At 37.3% G+C, this 16361-nt stretch overlaps 1 protein-coding gene across 3 annotated transcripts in view; it reads left to right on the top strand.

Moving 5' to 3' along the window:
• ACBD6 (acyl-CoA binding domain containing 6) overlaps window positions 1–16361 on the top strand; it is a 206424-nt gene that overhangs the window by 169672 nt on the left and 20391 nt on the right. The window lies entirely within an intron of this gene.

Raw genomic sequence — 16361 nt, 5'->3', positions numbered from 1 at the left:
GTGTGTAGTCTTGAAGAGTCAGATTATTCACTCTCTGAATGTAATATATCAATTTTGAGATTATAGTAACAGGAATTACGTGAGCATGCTGTATGTGAGATGATAACTTAGGCCACCTATTGTCTTTAACCTGCAAAAATAAAAAAATTTAACCATATTTCTCATTTATATTTATTTGTATTGATTCCCCTTGCTCCTTATCAGTAGCTTAGTATAGTTGAGAAGACAGATTTTGATGTCAGAAGGGCCTAGAACTTTGGTCAAGTAAGCTAATGTCTCTGAGCCTCATTTTATTCAGCTTGAAAATGGGAATAATAGTATTTATGTAATGGGGTTGTTGTGAGAATGAAAAGAATTGATGTTTGTAAAACTTCCAGCACATGATAGTATTCAGCCAATGTTTGACCCTTTTTATTTTCTTACTAATGAAGTCTCAACTATCTAGCACCCTTTGGAAAGTTAAGCATTCTAGATTAGTGTTCATTTCAAACAGCTAAGCAGTTACATTGTGCTTTTTATTTTTTACTGCTTTTCTAGAAAATACTTTTTCTAAAATATACTCTGCACTTCATTGCTTCCTTCTTAAATCATTGTACTATGCCATGGGTATTTATAGATGGTGTGAGACAGAAGGCTAAAGCTTCTCTTTCTCTCTTGAGATTGCTAAAATCTACTGGTTGGCATGTAGCCCAGTTCTCTTTATGGCTGTCTATTCTCTGTGGTCTAAAATGTCTGCAACTTGCCACCTCTGTCACAGCTTCTAATTTCTACTGGCTGCTACTATTGCTGCCTCTTCTTTCTTCTAATTACCATTAGGCTCTTCTGACCCTCTTACCATTTCTGCTCTTTACTCCTTGCTTTCCTTCACTTTTTACTTTCCATGTCTCTTCTGCCTTCTGTTGCATCTCCTATTTTGTAGGCAAAGACTGGCCTTTTATTGCTTTCTCAAAGCAGCTAGAATTCTTCTATACAGTGAGCCAGCTAGTATTGACATGTTTCATATGTTCTTAGCATTTTTTTCCCCTATAGTCTGGATCCTTTTCCAGATACTTCAGAATGCTAAAAATTAAGAAAACCAACTGTATTTGGTTTTCTTGCAAGTAGTTTATTTTTCTTTACTCTTATTTAACTTTTACCATATGTAAAGTTTTGTGCTGGATACAGTAGATGAAGGAAATAGGGGTCTATAAAGTTAATTTATGCCATGGTCCTTACCTTCAAAGGAGCAGAAGAAAACAGACATATTCATAAATAATAAAAGATGAAGAAGATGGGAGAAAAAATTTTAAGTAAGGATTACGAAGGCTCAAGGTTTTACTTAGAGTTATTAAGAAGAGTGGCTGTTTTTGAACCCAATCTCAGAGTAGTAGATGATGGTTTAGAGTCCTGCAAGAATCAGGACAGAGAAACAGGCTAGACGGAAGGGAGCTTCCCTGGTTTTCTGGCATTTTGAAGTTGATGGTAAAGAACCATTTGGGAGGATCATGGATACATTTTTCATTTTCTTCTTTAAGAGTCTGGGTCTTTAAACATCCTATATTATTTTGTCAATCATTTGTGTTTCTTATGGAATTCTATTGTTTATTTGGAAACAGAAAGGATATGGAGGTATTTTTTGTGGGGGTTGCATGTTTTCATGCTTTTGTACTTTAGATGTTAAGCATGGTTGAATTTTTCTACATTTTAACTTTATTATGTTATTTTGTTTGTTTTTAATTCAACTGGGTACTTTTATTTTACCCTGATGGATAATCCATTACAGAGCCTTCAAATATATGATCAATTTTAATTTATTGGAATAGTTTTTGCTGCTGTTTATAACAACTTCATATTTATTAAATTTGAACATTTCCTTTAAGCTAAAACAGAAAGGAAAAGCATAAATAACCATGACAAACAACCCTCTTCTGGTGTGGTCATTTGAAATGAAACAACCAAAAAATTTAATCAATTTAAATCTAGAAAAATTAGCTGATATAAGTTGTAAACCAGATGAGTAAAAGCTTTCACTTACTCATTCTTGACATTCAATTCCATTTATTCTTTGTAATATATTTTAAAACAGAACGTCTGTAAAAAATAAAGTTTTGGTTCCTATATCCTATTCTTAGGTTACCAAGAAAATATGTTTGAATCATACTCATGCTTTAATACAAATTCCATTTTAACATACAATAAAGAATAACAAAAGTAAAGATTTTGTAGATACAAGATGATGTGTTTTATTAAAGCATCATAATTATAATAGTAATCATAATATAGTAGTTGATTTAAAGTAATTATTAAAAACTGAACAGGCTTTGTATTAATGAGTCATCATCATTCCAAATAAATAAATTTATTGATTGAATGTTTCTTGAGTGCTTATTATGAGCTAGGCATACAAAAGATAAATAAGAGAACTTCTGTTTGGGTCCCAAAGACTACAATTGGATTAGAGAGTAATTTAAAATAATTGTCTTTTCTTTGTTCCACCCAAATGCCTATTCTTTAGACATATCAAGGTGTTTAGACATATAAATAATTCACAGTTGAAGAAAATTCTTGATGTCTCTTTTTTAAAGACTGCTCCTTTTCTCTAGTACTCTTGGAAGACAGAGAAGATAACAGAATTAGAGGATAGCCTGGGTAGCCTTTTGTCTTTCTATTCCCCACTTGCCAATCAATTCTGTGATTGGAGTCATGGTTCTTATGTTCATATCCCTGCTCTAATTGATTTCTAGGTGGATGTGCCCTAAGCTGAAAGATCGAAATCTTAATATTTCACATTAAACACTACAACACTTCAGCCTACAGTATCTGAACGCAAAAGCCCCAAATTAGGCATGATGATCTGAGAAACATAGCAAACAAGAAATGGATTAGGAAGTGTTAGGTAAGCCTATCATGCTTGTAGTTGTAAAGAGCCATTTATAAGTAACCACGATTTTAATTAGTTTGATGAGTTTTTATTGGGAACAGGTAAGGAATAACTAAATCACTGAATAATAAATTTGTAAATAAACAGATGGTATTTAAATTCAGAAAGAGTACAAATGAATTTTATAGTAACTTTTCTTATTATAAAAGTAATATCAACATATTTTAAGAAATTTTTAGTAGATACAGGTAATAAACATAAAGAAAAAAATTAAGTCACCCATAATCTTACCCTCTTACCCTTGAGATAACCCATTACCATTCTGGTGCTTTCCTTATCTTTTTTTCTGTAAGTAAATACACATTATAAAGACAAAAATGGGAGCACAGTGTACATTGTTTTATAACCTACTTCACTTATCATGAATATCATCTCATATTCATAGATATTCTTTTTTAACATAATTTATGGTAGCTCCCTAGTATCCCATCATAAAAGTATACAGTAGCCATTCCACTGTTGAGATATTTAGGTTGTTTCTGTTTTGCGATATATAAGCTAGATTGAAGGCTAGATAGGTAAAGACTGTAACTTGAATTGTTTATCGCTGTGTCCCTGGTGTGTAGTAGGCTTTCAGAAAATAGGTATTTAAATGAATTCTCCTACTCTTCCATACCTCTACCTATGCAGCTAAACATGGCTGGAGAGACATACACAGTGGGCCCAGCAGTCACACTATATTTGCCTCCTCCATTAACTCTCCCACTCTGTTAAGTGACTCTTTTATGCTTTCTCTTCTCTCCTCAAAATTCAGACATCTTCATCCTCCTTCTCTGCTGATGACCTTTCCTCTCATTTAACTGAAGAAGCAGGAACTTAAACTTACACAAGTTCTCACCATCATCTCTGTCTACTTGCATGTGAAGGTTCATTCTAGGTGTAGACTTGGTTAGATGAAGGAATGCTGAGAAATCTAGTAAACCTATCTTTTTAGGTGTGCCCATGAGCATGTTTCCAGCAGAGATTAGTACGAGAGTCTGAGTGGCCTGGGTGTGAAAGACCCACCCTCAGTGTGGGTGGGAACCATCCAATCCACTGGGGGTCCAGAGAGAACAAAAGACAGAGGAAAGAGGTGAAGCTCTCTTTCCCTCTCTCTCTCTCTCTCTCTCTCTCTCTCTCTCTCTCTCTCTCTCTCTCTCTCTCTCTCTCTTCTCTCTCTCTCTCTCTCGATCCGCTGGAGCTGGGATACACTCTTCTCTCCTGTCTGTGAACATCAGAGCTTGAGACTCTTCAGCTTTTGGGTTCCAGAACTTAAACCAAGGACACCATCAGCTTCCCTGGTTTTGAGGCCTTCGGACTTGGACTGAGTCACACTACCGGCATCCAGTTTATAGACAGGCTACCATGGGACTTTTCTTCATAGTCACGTGAGCTAATTCCCCTAATAAATCCCTCTCATATAATTATAACATATCCTATGTATTCTGTCTCTTTGGAGAACCTTGACTAATACACTGCATCTCTGCTTTTATAGTCTACCTTCACTCTTTTAGTATGTATGAACTATTCGTGCTCCTATCTAAGGCCCACCCCTCTGCTTATGTACTATATATCTCATCCTGCTCAAGGATCTTACTCCATATATTGTCCTATTTTTGCGTTATCAGTTTTCCCTCTCTTTGTTTAGGTTCCATCAGGATATATGAGGTATCTTTGAAAGGTTCATGGAAAGATTTATATTATCTTTTAATTTAATTTTTTCGTGAACTTTTTGATGTACGCTTTGTCTTTGTGCTGTTCTGTCTTCATCTCACTTAACCATTCAACTACTGCCCTATTTCTCTCCTCTTTACAACAGAATTCCATGAAAGGGTTGTTTACACTCTAATTCCTCCTTTCCCATTATCTCTTGAACCCACTCAAGTCAGGTGTTCACTTCCACCATTTCTTCTGTTTTTGTCGGGAAAACCAATGACTTCCACTTTGCTAAATCCAGTGACTGCTTCTTAGTCCTTATGTACTTACATATTGGCAGCATTTAGCACAGTTGATCACCTCTTCTTGAAACACTTTATTCTCTTATGTTCCAGGACATTACATTAATCTAGTTTTCCTGCTACCTTACTAGCCTTCTTAGTTCCTGTTGCTTATTTCTCTTCAGTCATTCTTTCTCAGACCCTTTCACTTGATACTTCTGCTGACCCTTTGTCTTGGAATGCCCTGGATCTCGATCCTTGGATCTCTCTTTTCTCTATGCCCAACCTTTTGGTGATCTCAACCAGTCTCTGGGCTTTAAATGTATGCTTACAGATCTCAAAATTTTTACTTTATTTTTTATTTTTGGTAGCTGGCCAGTATGGGCAACTGAACCCTTGACCTTGGTGTTATAAGGCTGCACTCTAACTAACCAACTGAGCTAACCAGCCAGCCCTCAAAACTCAAAGTTGTATCTTTAGTCCATATCTCCTCTGAAAATTCAGACATCTCTCCAAGGATGTCTGATAGACATCCCAAACTTAATATGTCCAAAACGAAACTCCTAATCTTACCTACAAAGCCTGCTTCTCTCCAGGTTTTTCTGTCTTAGTTAATAGCAATTGTGCCCTTGTTGCTAAGGCCAAATTTTTGGCAAAGTACTTAATGTCTCTCTTTTTCTTACACATTCGTATCCAATATATTAGCAAATTGTGTTTCTTCTACCTTTGTAATGTATCCAGAATCTGACTATCTTCCCCTTGCCCTCTGCTAGTACTTTGGCCCAAGTCTCCATCATTTCTTACATTTCTTACCTGAACTGTTGAAATAGCTTTCTACTTGGTATTGCTGCTACCCTTCAGTCTCTTTTCTCTTTTTAAATTCATTCATTTATTTATTTATTTTATTATTATTATCTTTTTAAATTCCAAGATGTTGCAGAACAGTTGGGGTGGAGAGACAAGGGGGAGGGTGACAGGGTAGGAGGAAGAGGAAGAGGAAGGGGGAGGGGGAATGGTTGAGGCCTGTGGCACCCCCTTTATTCCAGCAGAGGAGCCCGGGGCTCTTCCAGTGGCAGCTTGGTGGTTGTCACTGGGCTGGATGTGGACATGGGGAGGCAGGGCCTGGCTGAGGCCCTTGGCCCCTCCGCCCTGGCTTGGGAGCCTGGGGTGCTTCCCGCAGCAGCTTGGTGGTTGTCGCTGGGCTCAATGTGGATGTTGGGGGGCATGGTTGAGGCCCGTGGCCCTCTCCCCACCCCGGCTTGGGAGCCCTGAGGGCTTCTGGTCCTTCTCGATTTTACAAGTATTCTTTGGTATTGTTAGACCTTTAACAGTTAATATCAAAATTTTGTGTCTGATCTGTGGGTGTTTGTTTTTTCTTTCAGTTCTGTGTTGGATTATTAGCTACCCCCACCACTTAAACTCTAAACTGGAACTAACTTGTCCTTTGCTTCTAAAATGGGGAAACTTCCTGTGGGGACAAGCACTTGATCCCTGTGGTTGAGCTAAATTGCTGCTTTGCTGCTGTTTCTCTGGGGAAGGCTTTTTGTACAGCTCAGGTTTTAATTGTTGACCTTATAAGCACTTACGGATCTTGTGAGGTCTGGTACCCCTGGGTTGTGTGAAAACTCTTATCTGGGCCTGAGTTTTTTTTAGCAAACTGCACCCCTTGCAGTTCTATACTTCTGACCAGTCTACACTGAGTGATACTGTGCTGATTGGGGGGCAGATCAACTGTCCATGCCGTGCCCCAGTGTTCCCCCGATAAGCCCGTCTCCCCCACTGCCCACACTCAAGACACTTTACATAGGACGGCCATGTTCCAGTCCCTTACAGTGACTCATCAGCCTCTGAGTGGCTCCTTTTTTCACTTGTCTGTGGGTCCTCACTTCTATGTGCATCTGTGGGAACCCTGTTAGTGGTCTAGCTGGCCTGGGAACCACCAAGTCCCTCTTCTCCCCTGCAGCCTCCAAGCAACTTTATATGAAGGGCACAGCTGCAGTTTTGCCATTTCTCTCTCCATGTGCTCACTGGGGCCTGCCTTGAAGCATCCAGGGCTTGAAATGGTTGGAGCAATCCTTTCTTTCTCTCACTGCAGCTTCTCCCACCTTCACGAATGCCATAGGTCTCTCCTCCTCTTCCTTGATCTCTAGCAGCCCCAGCCTGGCTGTTGTTGCTTTCTAATAGTTGTAAGTTGGTTGATTGTGGGAGACAGTGATGCTGGGGACCATCTATTCTGCCATCTTGACCTGAGGTCTCTCTCTTCAGTCTATTTTCGACCTAGCAACCAGAGGGACCCTCTTCATCCATAAAGGAAGACAAACTACTCCTCTGTTAAGAACCCTCTAGTGGCCTCCCCCATTGAATTAAAAATAAAACCCAAAATCCTTACAGTGGTTTACAAGTGCCTATACCACCTGGTCCCTATAAGGTCCTATGCCATCTGACCCTCTATTACTTTTCTCACTTTATTTCCTGTCACTAATCTTACTTAGTTTTACTGCTCCAGCTACACACTGATCTCCTTTCAGTTACTCAAACATGCCAGGCATTTCTGGGCCTTTTTACTTGCTCATCTTGCTGCCTCTGTTGCTTTTCCCCCAGATACTCACACAGCTTATTCCTGTATGACCTTCAGATTTTTCCCCCTTATTCTAAGTGGATACCTATTCTACCCTGCCTCCCAGTGTTCCCTGTCTTCCTTTCCTGCTTTATTTTTCTCTATAGCTCTTATCATCATCTAACACACTATATATTCACTTAGTTTATTTTCTGTATCTCCCCCCTCCCCAATTCAGTAAGAGATTTTTGCCTGTTTTGTTTACTACGCTTAGAACACTGCCTACCACAGAGTAGATATTCAGTAAATATCTGTTGAATAAATGAATTTAAGCAGTGAACATCTTTACAGATAAATATTTATATAAATCTATGATTAGTTTATTTATTCACTCAGTGCAACTTTTTCAGTGCAGAGGGTCCGTGAGGTCAGAGCTATTTCATAATAATTCTAAGATAGTATTTGTCTTTTTTATACTTACTCTCTCATGGGCATACAGTGACATTTTCTAGAGGCCACATCACATGTGGTATCACAAGAGATTGAATGTAGAACTAGATATGAATATCTGATATTTTCTATTTACTCAGACATGAAAGAGATTTGTGAAAATGGAAAAACAATACCATTCTTCTCATTATACTCTCTTTTAGAAAATATATTTACTTTTATTTTTAAAATTGCATTACTTACAGTAACATGTAATGGTTTTTAAATTTCTCAGCTTTAATTTCTAACATGGTAAAATATTGATAGTTTTAAACCACATAAACAAAAGCTTTTGAGGTCCTCAATAATTTTGAAGTTACTGTAAAGGGGTCCTGAAACCAAATAGTTTAAGAACTGCCATCATAGGCTCTGGTGAGTTTTGAACTTTATTCTAAGTAATGAGAAGCCATTGAAGGGTTTTTAAAGCAAGGTAGAGACATGATCTAATTTAGCTTTTGAAAAGGTCACTCTGCTGTCTGAAAAATAAATTGGAGTGGGCCAGCAGTGGGACAGGGAAGGGGGAACAAATATGAAGTTACTGCATTAGTCCAGGTAAGAAATGAGGGAGGTTTATACTGAAGTAGTGTGTTATTTTCCCAGGACTGCTGTAACAAAGTGCCACAAACAATAGAAATTTATTGGTGGCAGGGCCATTCTTCCTCTGAAACCTATAGGAGAGAATCCTTCCTCACCTCTTCTAGCTTCTAGTGTTTTCTGGCAATTCTTGACATTCTTTGGCTTGTAAATGCATCTCCAATCTATTTCCAAATAAGGTCACATTCTGAGGTACTGGGAGTCAGAACTTCAACATATCTTTTTGGAAGACACAATTTAACCCATAGTAACAGGTGACAATGAGGATAAAGAGAAATGGATACTTAGACATACATTTCGGAAGTAGAACCAGTAGGAGTTGCTTATGGATTAAATATAGAGGATGGGGAAAAGAGAATTCAAGGATGGAGCTCACTTTGCTGGCTTGAGCAGCTGGGTAAATAGTACAGCCAAATGGCATGCCATTTATTAACATGAAGACTTGGGAATGGGACCATTTTTCTTGGGAGATAAATTCTCAGAAATGGAATTGCAAGTCCCCCATTTTCTTAAGTATCCTTATGCATCTATTCTTCCATATACATTTAGCATTATTACTATTGTTTTAGTATTATTCTATCAGATCCCCCTGATTTAAGCAATCAGATTAGTAAAATATAGTATTGTAGCCCAATTCACTTAGTATACTTAGGCAAAAAGGAAAAAAAGGAACAAAGAACACATACCACGGAAGAAATTCTTATAATCAAAGTGAGACAGATAGTAAGAGTTGGCAAAGTCCTGTGATATCCCAAAAGAATTTCAAATTAAACCTAGATGTAAATTCTGGCTGCATAAGTCTAGTACCACACTAGGAAGTTGGCTGTATTTTCTCCTGCTGGATGATAAGCTGACCTTCGGTAAAAATGTCTAAATTCCCTGGTAACCTGGTGAGGTTAAAGATATCAATTATATTATTAAGTAACATTACTTATGATGAAAATGACCCCTTGATTGGTAAATTAATCTGGACTGGGAGGAACTGCAAAGGAATGATAAATATTTGATGGGGACACTGCAGTTTGGAATGGCCTGAGTTTCTTGTAATTGGCATATTAAATTAGCTGTTTGTTTATTTTTTTAAAAAAGCTACTGTTGCAAGATATAATAGTACCTGTAAAGCAGCAGGGCTTCTAAGCCAAGATAGACCCCACACCCACTAATATGGATCTCTTCTCCTTACACCTGAGCTATATCTCTTGGAGAGAAGATAGCTGCTCCTGAATGGCTGGGTGAGTTGTCACATGAATTATTCCAAGGACTCCAGTCTGACACCACCCTGGTGGCAAGTTCTAAATGGTTTGTCTGAAATCCTTCTGAATAAATTGATGCTAATTGTGCCCTATGGTAGTCTTGTGAGTCTGAATGATTAGGTGAAACTAAGAAGACTACCTGGTGGACAAAGCACACATGTTATCCATTCTTTAGTTTCAACTGCTGGTTTATACTATGCCTATTTTACTCCAGTCCCTTTCTCTCCAGCAATTTTAGTATGGTGTTAAAGTCAATAAAGTCTTTTAGCAGCAATTCCCAAAGAAAACTTGTTCTTGAGAACATTTATGAAGATGTGAATCTGCTCATTTGCCTTAAAAGGGATGAAGACTTTGGTTGTTTTCCTTTCAGTGGCGTGCTTGTCATGTTTAAAGTGGTTATCAATTTGCATATCATCTATTTAAGTTAGCTTTTACTGTTGTAGTCCATGTGGAAAAACAGTCTTCTGCATTGAGAGTGTGATGGCGTAAATGCCCAATTTTCCATTTGATTGTAGACCTATGATGTTGTATTGAAATGAAGTTTTGGGCCGAGCCCATGGCGCACTCGGGAGAGTGTGGTGCTGATAACACCAAGGCCGTGGGTTCAGATCCCATATAGGGATGGCCGGTTAGCTCATTGGGTGAGTGTGGTGCTGACAACACCAAGTCAAGGGTTAAGATCCCCTTACCGGTCATCTTTTAAAAAAAATAAAAAAATAATAAGTAACATGCTTTGGAAGGCATTACACACAGAGTTGTTTGTAAGAGTGGTGTTTTTAATGTTTGGATGCTTAAAGGGTAACATTCCTTTCATTTGAAAAACCTGCTGACCTAAAGTATATTATTCTCTAAAGATGCCAGTTAAATCAGGTGTTACTATACTATATTTTTTTTCTAAGAAAGGAGTATGCCTATAACCTGCAGCTGAAGGCTTAACTTGTGTACCTAGATAAATTTCTAGAAAAATAATTATAAAATACATTTCAAACTTTAAAATTATCAGATTAGTTTAATTATCTGTTAGAGATTCACAGATCTTATAAAGAAAGGCAGTACATTCCAAGCTTAGAAATAACATAAAAGTTACCTAAAAGTATATTACTAACTCAAATTTTTTATCACTATTTCTAATTCCATGCAATCAATTTGCTTATGTGCCTCCCTTATCATATATTCACTTGAAATACTATTTTTAAAATAAAATTTATATTTCAAGTAAATTAGTGGATAAGAAGAAAATTTCTCATTAGCCACATCATGGAAAACTCAACCCCTCTATGCAATTCTGTTATTACTCTTTTAATGGTTCATGCTGCACTACTACTATATCTTTAGAAGTAACATTAGTAGAAATGGTGGGTCAAGGGATCAAGTGTGAATTGAATTAGACCATCAGAATTATTATGGTCACGAAAAAAGCAATCCAGTAACACTCAAGAGAACTTTCTGCTCATAGAGAACAGCTTAGAAGCATATTACCTCCGTGACAGTAAAAAAATATATATCTTGACTTAGAAATATGGCTCTTGATTCAGTTTAATAAATACATTTAGCAATAGAAAAAAAATTGGGACTTGGCTACAGAGTTTTATGCACAGGAAACAGCAGTGTTATCAGTGGCTTAGTATTAAAGGGATAAAATAAATGGTATTTCCCTTGTATCAATTCTGAGCTAAATATTTAATATTTTCATCAATATCTCATTTCATAGAATAAAAATGTTATATCTGATAGGGAACCCAATCTGGAGATAAAAGAAAACTAAGTCCTTAAAGAAAATAATTATAATAAAATGAGGACATGATCAGATGTAATAAAATAAGAAAGGATTAGTACAGAGTACATGTGGGGAGAAAAATAATCTGTATAAATTCAGGAGCACATGTAGAAGAAAAAAGAATCCAGAAGTCAAACTGGATATAGTAGTGATGCACCTAGTAACTATAAACTAAGTCTCCTATCCATCACTGTTTTTGCCTTCATTGGATTACTACATCTGGCATTACACTCCACAGTAAAGGAAATATGTGGGAACTTTTTAAAAGGGGGTTCAGGTGAAAGGAAAAAGGTAGGTCAAATTAAAGACTTGAATTCATTAGTCTTTAAATTTGTTTAAAGAATTAACCAGTGAAGAAAGATTAAAGTAACATATTCATTCTCTCATTTCATGAACATTTATTGAGTACATGCTGTATGCAAGACACTGATGGGCACTGGAGGAAAGATATAGCACTTGCCTATGAGAAGTTTCTAGTCTAGGTGGAAGAGATAGATAAGTACATTAAGTATATTCTATTCCATAGTCGTAGAAAAGAGGGGCACCTAAGCCCACCTGAGGAGTCAGGAGAGGTTTTCTGAAGAAAGTGAACTGACTCTTAAAGGTTGAAGGGAGTCCTTTTTGTTTTACCACAAAACACCCAGAAATGCAGAATAAAATATAATAAGCATCTCTGTAAAGGCATAGCAAGTTAACTCTCCAAGGGCCAAAACAAACATAGCTGAAAAACAAAGTAGTAAGCTTTAAAATAAAGTTTTTTTGGTTTTTGTTTTTATTTTTCGGTGGCTGGCAAGTATGGGGATCTGAACCCTTGACTTTGTTCAGACACCACACTCTAACCAACTGAGCTAACTGGCCAGCCCTAAACTTTTTTAAAAAACAAAATCTTAAGGGCTGAACCCGTGACGCACTCGGGAGAGTGCGGTGCTGGGAGCGCGGCGACGCTCCCGCCGCGGGTTCGGATCCTATATAGGAATGTCCGGTGCACTCACTGGCTGAGTGCCAGTCACGAAAAAGACAAAAAAAAAAAAAAAATTAAAAAGAAAGTGGTAAGTTTAAACCAACACTGTGCTGCCCTGAAAAGCTTTGTTAGTCTCAGTACCCATGGTGTAAAGGTCTCAAACAATACAAGCCACCCTCAGAGTAAACTAAAAAAAATCTGCCCACAAATACAGAGTTGACATGGAGAGTTTGTCTTGGCCTGTGCTCCTAGGCCAGGAGCAGGGATGGGTTTGCCGTTTTTAATTTGCACTTCTTAAGTCTTCAAAAATCCCCAAGCTAAGAAATCAACAAAAGGATCTCAAGCTGATAATATCTCTGGAGTGTATGGCAGAAACAAAAGAAGAAGCATGCTAGAAGGACAGACTCTCAATCCAAGGAGTACAGCACAAAATTTTTCACAGATTAAACCCCACTTAAGATGAACTTATAGTCCAAAATTAAAAAGCACACAGGCAGCAATCTACAACAAGTAAATGTCAGGCAGCACAACAAGCATCACATTTAGCATCAACCCTGTCTCCCCTCCCTTAACTCAAATAAGAAAAATATAGGGAGTATAAAATAAGTCTATTTGAAATGCTCAAATAAATCAAAGAGGGATTTTTAAACATGAGGGAAGAGCAAGACATTGTTTTTAAAACTGAATTGTTTACTTTAGAAATGGTCAATTAAAAAAATTAAAAGTAAATGCGGTAGTGATCAGTGGTAAAATAAATAAATAAATAAAATAAAAATGGTTAATTTTATGTTATGTGAATTTCAACTCAATAAAAATAAATAAAAGAGCTGTGGTCAGCAATAAAGAAAGAAAGAAAGAAAAGTTTAGAGGATACAGATCCCCATATGGGCCAGCCACATGAATGAATGGATGAAAGTTAGAGGATGGTTTGCAGGCAAAGTAAAGAGCATTTCATCTGTGGAGTTCAGATAGGTATTCTTATTAAGGAGTTGACAGTCGCAAAATTAGGAAGAAATTGGGAGAGAAATGAGCAAGGCTTGGGTCATAAAATGCCTTGCATCCTGTATTACTGAGGACTCTTGTTTGCAAGTGACAAAAAGATCACATTTATCTAGGGAGTATTTTGTTGTTGTCAGCTCATCAAACCAAGAAAGGCAGTGATATAATTGGAATTACAAGAACCAGAGACCCTCATTGTCTCTCTGTCTCTCACCTCTACTTTTTTCCTTGTCAGTATTTCTCTCCTACTGGAGACTGGTTTTCTCCAAGAAGTGGAGAACATTGCCATTTACAGTTTTTGGCTTATACCCTTTTCTTTTTCCTTTTCTTACTGTGGTAAAATGAAATTTACCATTTTAATCATCTTAAACGTATAGTTCAGTGGCATTAAGTACATTCACATTGTTGTGCAACTGTCACCACTATACATCTCCAGAACTTTTCCACCATTCCAAACTGAAACTCTATACCCATTAAACAATAACTCCTCATGCTTTTCTGCCCCAGCCCCTGGTAACCACTGTTCTACTTTCTATCTGTGAATTAAACTACTCTAGGTACCACATATAAGTGGAACATACAATGTTTGTCCTTTTATGTCTGGCTTATTTCACTATACCCTTTACCTTTACAGAGAGGAAAGGACCTTCACTGTACACGCACTTCCATTCCTTCACTCCACTTTGAAAAATCCCGAGAGAAAACTCCAATTGGTTTGGCTTGGGTAACATGCTTACCTTCAGATCAGGAAGATGGTGGGTTCTGTGATTTGCTCAGTTTGGGTTACATGGCCACCCTATGCTTTCCCCAATTCTCTGTAAACGTATCTTTCTCATAGTGTTCTTTGTCCTATCTAAAATAGTCTCACATCACTCTACTCTCTTATTCTGCTTTGGTTTTTTTTATTCCCAAAGCTCTCATCACTGCCTATTATTAACTGTATTTATCTTGCTTCTCCCACCACTAGAATATAAGATTTATAACATCAGAGACCTTCTCTGTCTCATTCGTCTCTGTGTTCCCAGTGCCTAGATCAGTGACTGGGACATAATAGGAACTCAATATTTTTAATTAATTAATTGGAAATTAGGCTGGAAATATAGATTTAGTATTCATTGGTAAAAGTGATTAAAAGAAATTAATAATGCTTTCTTCCACCTCCCCAGCGAAGGTGAGGAATTAGAAATTGAAAGAAGCTGAACTTTGAGTATATATGAACACAGAGATTAAAACATGAAAGTTGTGCACAAATAGCAAGAGAACTTCACTTTCTCAAGGTGAATAATTGTGGGGAATATAACCTTGCAGGATGCGTGAATAAGTAGAGCCCTGAAATTGCAGTAGATTAAGCCCTTTCTGAAACTGTTTTCTGTTGTTGGACATTCACATTTAAACTATAAATGTGAGTGTATAAATCCATCAAGTGTGTATATGTGTGTGTACATACATACGTGCATATACACACACATACATACACTTTTACTGATTAACATTGGAAACTGGCAAAGTAGATGTGGGTCATAAGCCATAATGGTCAGTACTGTTCTTTTGAAATTGCCCTTAGCTATAGCTAGGCAAGTCAAAACACTCTGGAGCACAACTAACATGGTCATGCTGCCCTGTGTAAGTATCACAAAGATCCTGTTCACTATCGCTGCCTCAGTTCTCTTCCCCTGCCGGTTCTTAATCTCAAGGGCAGAGTAAGGCAAAGTAGGGACTGACTGTATCTAAATTAAAAAGACAAGGAAAAAAGTAGGCAAAAATGATGTCCTATGCTTTCTGACTTGTTGGTTCTACTTTTCACCTTTTACTTTCCTTAGAGTTTATTATCCTTATGATACTTGATGGACATCCCAAACTTAGCCACTGTTGCACCTCAGCCAACTGTACCCTACCCTGCTTTCTCAAAATTACTTCTTTCATATCTCCTCTTACCCATCCACACACACCTTACCTCAAATCCAATCAGAACTTATATTCCCTATAAGAAAACAAACTACATTGCTTCAAGGTTGTCCCCCTGCCATGACTTTTTTCTTACTACCTATCTGAACCAAAAAACAAGTTCCCTATGTCACTCTTCTTGTTCATCTTCCTGGGAGATTAAATAGAGAGACCTATAGCCAAAAAGTTCTGGAGCCAACCCCCACTCCCACATTCAGCTTTTCGGAGGTGGGAAAGGCAGATAAGAGGTACCCAGGAATAGTCGTTTGGTTTGTCATATCACCCTCTCCAAGTTATTCAAAATAATAGTTTAGCATTATTTGTAATTGCCAGAGGCATAATAATGGCCATGCATATTATGAAGTGCATATCAAATTAATTACTAAATTCTACTTTTCACCTGTGCTTAATTGTGATTATTTGTTGCTCATGTAATATGGTTAACTGCTCTCAATTTGCTAAAAAGTACTCATCTATGCTATAAGTAGTATATAGAGTTAGAATATCTTGGTTTTAAAAGAAAAAAATTAACTGAAATATTAGAATTTCCTGAGTAATCTATGAGAACTTTTGGCTTTCTTAACAACTTCTGGGACCTTGCATGCTTTGAAATCACATTTCTTTATGGTATTTGATCTGGTTAGGAAACCTAATGTTATTAGCTTGAAATTCATGAGTCTGAAAATGGATTAAAAAGCTAATCACTCTTACTGTAAATCACAGATTCCTTAGATAGATTTGGGGACAAGATTAGAAAAAAAACATGCTAATCCTGGCCAAGATAAATGATATACAGTGTCAGTTTTTCTGCCACTGATTGAGTAACCAAACTGCTGCATTTTAAGAAGTTCCCTTTGGCTTATTATCTGCAGATAACTAGTTATCCCATCACTCTACTGTAGCTGCTGCAATGCACAAATTACCATCCTCCTATGCTCTTAAAGTAGAGCT

Source organism: Cynocephalus volans, chromosome 8 (genome assembly GCF_027409185.1).
Source record: "Cynocephalus volans isolate mCynVol1 chromosome 8, mCynVol1.pri, whole genome shotgun sequence".
In the NCBI taxonomy this organism is placed as follows: domain Eukaryota; kingdom Metazoa; phylum Chordata; class Mammalia; order Dermoptera; family Cynocephalidae; genus Cynocephalus; species Cynocephalus volans.
The sequence above is the reverse complement of the archived record's forward strand: the minus strand, read 5'-3'. Positions and strand labels throughout refer to the sequence as shown.